The following is a 10,561-nucleotide window of genomic DNA, read 5'->3' as shown; positions in this document are numbered from 1 at the left end:
TTGACCAACATTCGATGTGCATAAATTTTGTTCATAATGTGCACATTTTCTAGTTTTCCAGAAAAATCAAAATCTTTATTAGCTCGAAAATCAGTTTTGCACATTTAGTGAAAAAAATATGCACATTTAGTGAAAAACTTATGCACATTTCATCCTTCTCATTTTATGGTCAGGATCCAGTGAAAACCACCCTCTATGTGAGAACCCATCCCTTATGTGAGGATAAATCTCAGGCATTAGATTGTATTAAATCCAACAACTGAGATTGTCACAAGTGGAAAAAATGCTATTAGCAACCGGCATTAAGTGCGTTAGCTACTAAAACAGTAATTACAACTAGAAAAAATAATGCCAGTTACAAATACTATTTCATTAGCAACTGGCGTAAAAATAAGCATTGCTAGTAGTTGATGTGTAAATGTAAAAATTGTTATTAGCAACTGGCCTATTTAATGTTATTTGCAAATATTATAATATTCGCAACTGGCATAATAATGAGCGCTGCTAATATGTTTAATAAAAAATTAAAATATTCATTAGCACCTTGCCTATTTTACGTCCGCTATGAAAACCTAGTAAAATAAATATTGACCGGAATAATTGTAACCGACCTTATACGACCCTCTACTAACAGAATATTACAATTTTAATACTAATATTTCTCCTTTGTTTTTATACTCCCAGCTTCTCTCTCCTCTAGTATCACTCTCTCTCCTCCTTCGTTCTTCTTCATCTTCCCTAAAAGGCTCTGATAAGTCTGAATATGGTCTCGAATCCCAGCATTTTTGCTCTCTTTCTCTATAATATGCTGCTTTCGATTCTCTATTCAGTTAATATATGCTGATTTGTTGCTTTTTTCGCGAATTGATTTTTAGTTGAATTGTGCGAAACCGTATCTCGATTCAAAATTGATTAAAATTTTAGGGGGTTTTAATTCTTGTGAATCAATCGTCGATTTGTGGTTTTGATATTCAAAATGGTGAAGAGATTTTTGGCTCCTCACTATTGTTATTGTTTTTCATTATTTAGGGTTTGCGATTTCATCGTTCTGCAGCTGCCTACGATTCTAAAATCGATGGACAACCTCTCCCTTACTCTGATCCTAGTGTATGTGGTGTACTTACCGCTATTTCGAACAATTCTCATAAGCGGTCTTAGGTAATTGATTTGTGAAATTTGATATATGATTTTTTGTAAGCAAATAGGTATTGTTAGGGTATAGTTATTTCTGAATGAGGTATTTTATTGATTACTGAGAAAAAGGTATTAAATTTGTGTGTAATTTGGAGTGGGTGTTCCAAAATTGCATCTTCACTTGCAAATATGTATTGTTTTGTTCTTCGTTGATAATTAATTTCTACTACTACTTATAGAGATGGTGATGAGTGTTTGCGAGTGAGATTAATTACTTAAGATATCAATGATGTTGGATGTTTTATGCTTGATAACTCACTACTCGTATTATCGTTCCTTTTACAAAATGGACTATGAGAGTTACACTTCGGGTTAAGCCTTGATTTTAAATGTTGTTTACAGGCTAAAAGATGGGTTTTCGATTTTCAGCCAAAACTTGAAACCACTTAAATCAACCCAAAAAAGAATTGTGATTTCCAAATTAACTCGAATATACCAAACCTAAAATTGATACTACCTGATAGGATATGCTTAAATTGGTGTTTTTTGTATTGAAGATTTTAGTATTTGATTTTGCTTGTAATTTAATTCACCTACTATGAGTTAACTAATTAATTTGTTTATTTATAGTGTTTTGGGTAAAATTACCACGCCACGTGGCCCATTTAAAGTAGAACACGTGTCCACCCAGTATTGGTCCAAATCGGGCCACTAGCAAGATGACACGTGGAATCCACTGTCAAGAGAAGGAATGACGGCTTTTAGAGGCCCAATTCCCCAAAAAGCCACCAAAACGGGGGCAGCCCACCAAATCTAATGGGTCAAAACTTCTCGTTAATATGACCTTGAAGTTATTGAGAATTGTCTCTCTCAAAGGTCAGTCCTAACAACTAAGAAATCATTGGACGCCTGGAAAAGATAAAGGAAAAACCATCCCCCCTGGCATAGATACGAGACTAAGAATCTCGGCAAATGCTATATCTAATCTGGCACAGACACGAGGCAAAGCCCCTCGGCAAGTGTTAAATGTTTCTCGGCATTTCCTAGTCTAAGTTAATTGAAAGCTTCTAGACTATATGCCGAATATATGCAAAAGAGACATCTAAGCCTAATTGGCCATTAAAGAAAAAATGTCTAAGCCTAGGTCCAAAATAATCCTTAAAAAGGATAGACCAAATAGGGCAAACCTCATGAATGAGAGGAAATGAAAAAGCTTAATAGCTAATCAAACCTTGTAAGAAAGGTACTTTAAGTAACCCATTAGTCGCAAGACAATCAAAGTGGGGCTTAAAAGCATAATGATCGACATTTGTCTAGTTCAAGGGCAATCATTATTATGATTGATTAACTTAGAAAATATCATACCGGCCAAGGTATAAAAATTTTCCAAGTTAACCAAACATTTTTTAATTGAACTAGACAAGATGTCGAATTCAAAGAAGTTATAAATTCATTTTCGAGAGGTATAATCCCTCTTTGGAAGAGAAATCACCCCTCTCAAGGGATTATGTTTCGGGGTATTTTAACCCCCTTTTATAGACAAATGAAAGGCTAACAAATGGCCCAATAGTAAGCCGACATGTGGCATCCTGCTCAGCTAAATAAAGGCTAATAAGAGCATGACACGTGGCCTTAAGAGAGATATCAGAAAAAGAGGGGCTCAAAGCCCATTAAGGAAACATGCCTAGCATGAAGGAAACCCTAATACACGTGTCAACCACGTATAGGGCAGCCAATCTTCCTAGGTTATGAAACCCTAGGAGCATGATCTCCCACTTCCCTATAAATACCCCATCATTTCATGATGGAAGAGAACACACAATTCCACAAAGGCACAATGCCCAAAATATGCTCTCACTTCTCTCTACTTTCTCTCTCTAAAATTCCGTTTTCCGGTCACTAACTTGATCGTCGGAGGCGGAACTCCGGTAAACCGGAGTTCCGCTTTTTTACAGGTGTTCGAGCCGTAGGAGTGTTGCATCCCTGATCTGTCTCCCGCGGGAATCCATAGCCCCCTTTCGGGTTATCACAAAAATCCTCGAAACAGGTCTCACCGGGAGGTTTTCTTAAAAGAATAAAGGAGCATAAAATAGAATTCACAAAATGTCACTCCGCTCCAAGCTTTTAAAAAGAAACCTACAAGGCAAGACAAGACAAAAAAGAAAACATTAAAAGAGAACAAAGAAAGAAAACAAAAAAAAAAGAAATTAGGGGGAGAAAAAGGGTTAGAAATCCTTCGGGTTGCCTCTCGGGAAGCTCTTGTTTATGGTCTCTAGCTTGACCCTTCACCTCATTCAAGGTGGATTAAAAAACATCACCTTAATCAACTTGAGGATGGAGTCATAGATGCCCACAAGCTTGAGAACAAGCACTCCTTGAGGTCTTACATCACCACAAGGAAAAGGAGGGGATGAATCAAGAGCCAATGGTAGCTCATCTTTTCTCTTTATCTTCTTCTTGTTATTTCTTCTTCTTTTTTCTCTCTTCTTTCTTTTCCTTCTAAATGGGGGATCAAGCTTGGAATCCTCAATACAACCTCACCTTCCTCAAGAGAGCCTTCAAACCAAGCGGGAACTTCAAGGAAGTCATCATACCACATGGTCTCCTTATCCTTTTCCATAACTTCCTTGTCAACACCACATTTAACACTAACATCACATGCTACCTCAAGATTTTCTTGGTTTGAATCGCTTACATCACATGGAGGTAAGCTCTCATAAGCCATCACACGATCGACCACATCAACTCTACATACGCTCACCGTCATAGGGCTCTTCAAAACAACCACTAGTGGAAAAAAGCCATCCGTAACGGGCAAAAAGGGCCCATCCGTAACGGGCAGTGGCCGTTACGTATGTGGCCATTACGGATGGCCATTATTATTCGTAACGGGCGTTGTCCGTTACGAATAACCGGTTATTTATAAGTCCGTTACGAATAAGTCCTTTTTTGAACTAAAATAAGTCCTTATTCGTAACGGACATAAAATGTCCGTTACGAATAACCGGTTATTCGTAACGGGCGTTTCAGGTGCCTGTTACGAATAAGTCCTTTTTTGAACTAAAATAAGTCCTTATTCGTAACGGGCACTAAAAACGCCCGTTACGAATAACCCATTATTTGTAACGGACACTTTATCTGCCCGTTACGAATAAGGTTTTATGGTGTATAATTAAGTACCTATTTGTAATGGGCAACAAAAATGCCCGTTACGAATAAGTTCTTATTTGTAACTGAAATCTCCTGCCCGTTACAAATAGTCATTAAATTATTTTTTTTTTTATTAAATTTCGCCAGCATGTATTTATATATAATTAATATATTTTAATTAAAACCTGTTATAATAAACCCGTTCCTGTAGATAAACAATTATGCCGACTTTCGTAAAAATTAATATGACATAATATAAAAATTCTAGTATAATATTCAAATAAGAACTTGTATAAATTTATCCAACACATTCAACGAACAACACTAATAATATTACTAATGTTCTACCTAAGCAAATAGTTATGCATTCAATAAATACTTTGTCCTAAAGTAGTGCGCCCATTGTTCTCGAACCACATTCAACTCGTCAACATCATACGGGGCTTTCCTTGGACAATAATCCTATAAAAAAAAACCATATAAATGAGGTTACAAAATAAAAACAATTATTTGAATAAATGTGATGGTCCAAATTATATAAATAAAACACACAACATCCATAATTAACTTATATTTTGGTTTCTATAAATTGAAATCAATGAAATAGGACCATTTACTCACTTTTGGGAGCATATAAAGCCAAAAAGGCTTCAAAATTGCCTAAGGGGCTTCTATCTTTCCCATCTTTCATGTATTGGTCCAAATTATAGAAATAAAACACACAACATCCATAATTAACTTATATTTTGGTTTCTATGAATTGAAATCAATGAAATAGGACCATTTACTCACTTTAGGGAGCATATAAAGCCAAAAAGGCTTCAAAATTGCCTAAGGGGCTTCTATCTTTCCCATCTTTCATGTATTGGTCCAAATTATAGAAATAAAACACACAACATCCATAATTAACTTATATTTTGGTTTCTATGAATTGAAATCAATGAAATAGGACCATTTACTCACTTTTGGGAGCATAAAAAGCCAAAAAGGCTTCAAAATTGCCTAAGGGGCTTCTATCGTTCCCATCTTTCATGTATTGGTCAAAATTATAGAAATAAAACACACAACATCCATAATTAACTTATATTTTGGTTTATATGAATTGAAATAAATGAAATAGGACCATTTACTCACTTTTTGGAGCATATAAAGCCAAAAAGGCTTCAAAATTGCCTAAGGGGCTTCTATCTTTCCCATCTTTCATGTTTTGGTCCAAATTATAGATATAAAATACACAATGTCCATAATTAACTTATATTTTGGTTTCTATGAATTGAAATCAATGAAATAGGACCATTTACTCAATTTTGGGAGCATATAAAGCCAAAAAGGCTTCAAAATTGCCTAAGGGGCTTCTATCTTTCCCATCTTTCATGTATTGGTCCAAATTATAGAAATAAAACACACAACATCCATAATTAACTTATATTTTAATTTCTATGAATTGAAATCAATGAAATAGGACCATTTACTCACTTTTGAGAGCATTTAGAGCCAAAAATGCTTCAAAATTGCCTAAGGGACTTCTATCTTTCCCATCTTTCATGTGTTGGTCCAAATTGTAGAAATAAAACACATATCATCCTTAATTAACTTATATTTTGGTTTCCATGAATTGAAATCAATAAAATATGACCATTTACTCACTTTTGGGAACGTATAGAGCCAAAAATGCTTTAAAATTGCCTAAGGGACTTCTATCTTTCCCATCTTTCATGTGTTAGTTTAAATTATAGAAATAAAACACATAACATCCCTAATGTAGAGCATTTATAGAAATAAAACTCATAACATCCCATCCAAATCTTTTGAGAGCATTTAGAGCCAATATTTTTAATTTTCTCATACACTTCAATTCCTGTCAATGGCTCACGACACACTCCCTTTTCAACATGCCCATTTCCTGTCAACATTTTTAACATCCCATCCAAAAAAAATAGGTCTTGCTTTAGTTAGCCTTTCTTCAACGAGAGTACTCCATTGGTGTTGCACTGCGATTCTAAAGAACTTGTTGACCCCGGCTAAGTATTCTGGTGTGGTTCGAGAGCCATTATACATCCATCGACAGTCCATTTCTAACAATGTATGATTAAAACCCAAGAAACAAATTATATTAAACATCACATATCAACACATTCCAAATGCATGATTCCAAAGGTCCTTATAGCTCCAACCTAACCCATCCTTGAAAGTGTATTCCCACTAGCAAATGGTTGAACACTTTTCGGGCCTAAGGAAATTTCGGCAACATTTCCTTATGGTTCTCCAAGTACACGATGTAATTAATTTCTTAATTACATATGTACCCAGAGAACACATTAGGGTATGCTAACACGAAATTACCTTTACTTCCGAAAAACAAGCAACCATTTACATCCTAAGTGAGAATACAATTCCAAGAACAGTCCCAAACGGGGACTATTCAAGATTTACTCATTATGAGTAAATCTTGAACTGGTATCTAGGCATATGAAGATATAATGTATCATAAATATTAACACATTAAAAAACAATAAACAAATCAGATATTTGTTCATGCAAAATCAAAACAACAATATAATTCAACTGAATTAAACTACACGGAAATGCAAACTACAACAAATTTCCATAAAATAAAAAAACAACAAAAATTGGCAGAAAATTAAACAAAAAAAACAAATTAGAATTGGCAGAAAATTAAATAAAAATCAAAAGAAAGAACCTCTCAATGCAAAGCATTAATTACACAAAAAAAAAACAATCTACAAATCAATTCTATTACTCATACCAAATTAGCAGATTTAAGCCGCAACCCTTTCTGGTACAGCATCAAATCACCATCTTGAAATGTCCCACTCGCACTCCTGAAACATCAATTTCAATTCACTCCCATTTCCAAGAGGAGTTATAAGTGTTTCCTGAGGAGCAACAACAACAATAGTTGATATTAAACACTCATAAACAATTAGTTGGTAAACTCATAACATCCCAAAATCTACCAGCAGTCATCTTAAAATATCAAAACATGAAATTCAAGCAAAGATTCCTACTATAATTGTGTGTATTGGATGAAAAATAATTGAGAAAAGTTTCCAACTTATTAACAAATAGTGCAAGCATACTTCATACATGTACGTATTCATAATAATAATTATCAAATCACTAACTTTCACAATGATTAGTACTTTTATTATTTTTACTTCATACATGTACTACATATTAGCTATAAGACAAAAAAGTGTGTAATAGATTGAGAATCTTTTGTGAACAATCTTTAAGGGTAAGGACTTTTTTGTGGAAAAACCCTATTTGAAGGGCACAATTATATGGATCTATTATCTATTACTTGGCCATCTCTATCCAAATACCTCGTCACTATCTAGTTAAAGACTTCCAGAAAACGTCAAGAGAGAAGCATGTAACACACAAATATTGAAACAAAAAGAAAGCCACCAGCCCAATCATCTCACCCATAAAGAGAATAACTAGAGTGGCTGCTACATGTGCACAAAGCAGAAGTTGTAAACCGAAAAAAAATTGAACTGTATGATAATTTTTCAAAAGCGAAAACCACTGTCAGCATGTATTCGTGTTTATAAACATTTGAACTGCAAGAATCAGCAACAAGGATATGACAAATCTATTGTGTTCATATTTAATGCACAAGCACTCTCCTTTATAAAGCTAACTTGAATTATCCCCCTCAATCTACACAATTATATAACTTCCTAACCTTCAAATGATTCATGAAAAATAGGAGTTAGTGTTAACAAAAAGAATTGAGTACCTCATATAAATAATAACTATAAATAATATATAATTTGCAATTAATTAGATAAAAAAGATTAGAGAATAATTAACCTGTGAACAGCTTAAATGAACTGGGAAGACCCCTTTGTTTAACAGCCCACCAAAAAAGCTGGATCAATTATCACTGGCTTTCCCCTTTTATTCCTGAAATAAATACTTTACCATTTAATATTATTATAATTACAGTATTATTTATAACACCCTTTTATAATTACAATATCGTGTTACCCTTTGCTTTTCCATCTAGTAAAATGCAAAGTTATACTACAGACATCTACTATGGAGAATATCAATCTACCTTATTCAATCCTGCTATATAGTTGAGCTTTAACCATGATTTTATTTATAAAAAATCAAATGGACTTTTCAGCAAGAAATAAATTAGAATCTTAATTCAAATCCATCTAAAACATTATCAATTTAAGATTTATTTCCACCCAATGGAAAAAAACAAATTAAACATGTAAAATTAATCAATTAATTCGAAAAAAAAAATTAAAAACCTATAATTAAGTAATTGTAATTAAGCAAATTGAAACAAGGGTTACGAAATTGGGGGAGGAGAGAGAAAGATAGCATCAAATTGAGCTTACAGGAAGCTATTGATGGGAGTTTCTTGAGCAGGAAGCGAGAGCTTGAGCTGCTTCAATGGAAAGAGGGCTGCTGCGTGAGAAAGGGAGTAGAGAGTGCTGCTTCAATCGAGAGATTGAGCTGCTTCAATGGAGAGCGAGCTGCTTCAATGGGGAGAGTGCTGCTTCAAGGGAGTCGGGACGAGAGAGTGCACCGAAGTTTGAAGAGGACCGAGCTTAGGAACGGCCGGAGTTGAGGGAGCTGGGGACCACCGGAGTTTGGAGAGCACAGCTAAGGATCGGCCGGAGTTCGGGGAGCTGAGGTCCGAACTGAGCTTCAATATTATTAGAGAGAGAAAGGGGAAATATTTTGATGAGAGAGACAATGATGAGAAAGGGAAAATTAAAAAGTTAGGGTTTACTTTGAAACACTATTTGTAACGGACATTCCTTGTTGGTTACGAATAGTTGGTTATTTGTAACGGGAAGAATAATGACGGTTACAAATAACAACTTATTCGTAACGGGCACTAATCCGCCCGTTACAAATATATCTTTTCATGCTCAAGTCACAGCTTATTTGTAACGGACATTGATTTTTCCCGTTACAAATGATGTAATTGTAACGGGAAATCATATGCCCGTTACAAATAGCTTGTTACAAATAAGCTTTTTTCCACTAGTGAATATTCTCAACTAGCCTACTAGGAAAGGGAACCGGGCCTTCAAACTTGTTTGGTTCACTAAAATCAAATGGCTCCTCATTTTGTTTTTGAACCTCCTTCTCAACCACATCCTCTACAACCTTGTCCTGCTTGCTCTCATCCTCCTTGCAAGATTTGGGTTGGTAAGTTTGTGAAGGGTTTAGATGATAGTAAGGGGAGTTTTGTTGTTGAGTGGAGAGAAGAAATTTCGGCTAGTTGGGAGTCAACAACTTCATTGTGAGATTTGATCTCTTTGATTTGTTGAGTGATAACATGAGGTTGTTGAAGAATTTGGGTTTGTGTGTGGTCAAGTGCGGATTGTTCATCATACGCTTGAGGATATAGGTCATGATGTTGATCTTGATAGTTCCCTATTTGATTTGGAAGGTAGGAAAAATTTTGAGTTGGTGGATTGAAGAGAGGTCCATCTTGGAGGTAGGAGTTTTCTTGCCTTGGAGATTGTTGAAGTTGTTGGGATTGAGCTTGAGTTACAAACTCTTCTTCCCTCAAAGTCAAAGCCTCACTATGCTTGGGATTGAACTCTCTACAATAGGATGCATCATGATCCATCCCACCACAACGAGCACATGAGAAATAAATGATTTGTGAAGGTTTTAAACCCAAACCAACACTTGAGTTCAACTTGGAAAGACCCTCATTCGAGAGCTCAACTATGTGCTTAAGTTGGCCGAATTTCTCTAACTCATAAAGATCTCCTTGATTTCCTTGGGACCTTCTTTGACCCCCCCCCCCCAAGAATAGCTTGTAACCACTTCTTCAATTGTAGCTTCAACTTGGCTTTGAGGGATCTTAATCAATTGGCCACCGGCACCCGCATCTAGATTGGTCCTTGACATTGGCTCTAAGCCATCATAAAGGAATCTCATGAGCAAATTATGGTTGAATTCATGATGAGGACATGCAATCCTTAACCCTTTCCCATGCTTCCCTAAGAGTTTCATCCGGATTTTGCTCAAAGGAAACTATCTTCCTCCTCATTTTTTTGGTTTGCTCATCGGAAATGAACCTCTTAAGAAAGGCCTTCGCAACTTCCTTCCATGAAGTGAGAGAGTTGGGCTTCAAAATCTTGAGCCATTTCTTTGCTCTTCCGGTGAGAGATTGCCGAAAAAGATGCATACAAATGTAATCTTAGCTCACTTCACTGGTTTGCATCATTGCACACAACACAAGGAATCGGTCCAAATGCTCAATGGG

The 10,561-nt window shown here is 35.5% G+C and overlaps 1 pseudogene; it reads left to right on the top strand.

Annotated features, from left to right (window-relative positions):
- The first annotated feature begins 10,249 nt into the window (after nucleotides 1-10,249).
- Nucleotides 10,250-10,348, top strand: LOC145583611 (small nucleolar RNA R71; annotated as a pseudogene).
- Nucleotides 10,349-10,561: the final 213 nt, after the last annotated feature.

Source organism: Chenopodium album, chromosome 15 (assembly GCF_948465745.1).
Source record: "Chenopodium album chromosome 15, dcCheAlbu1.1, whole genome shotgun sequence".
NCBI lineage: Eukaryota > Viridiplantae > Streptophyta > Magnoliopsida > Caryophyllales > Amaranthaceae > Chenopodium > Chenopodium album.
Note: the sequence above shows the minus strand (reverse complement) of the source record. Positions and strands in the feature narration are given on the sequence as shown.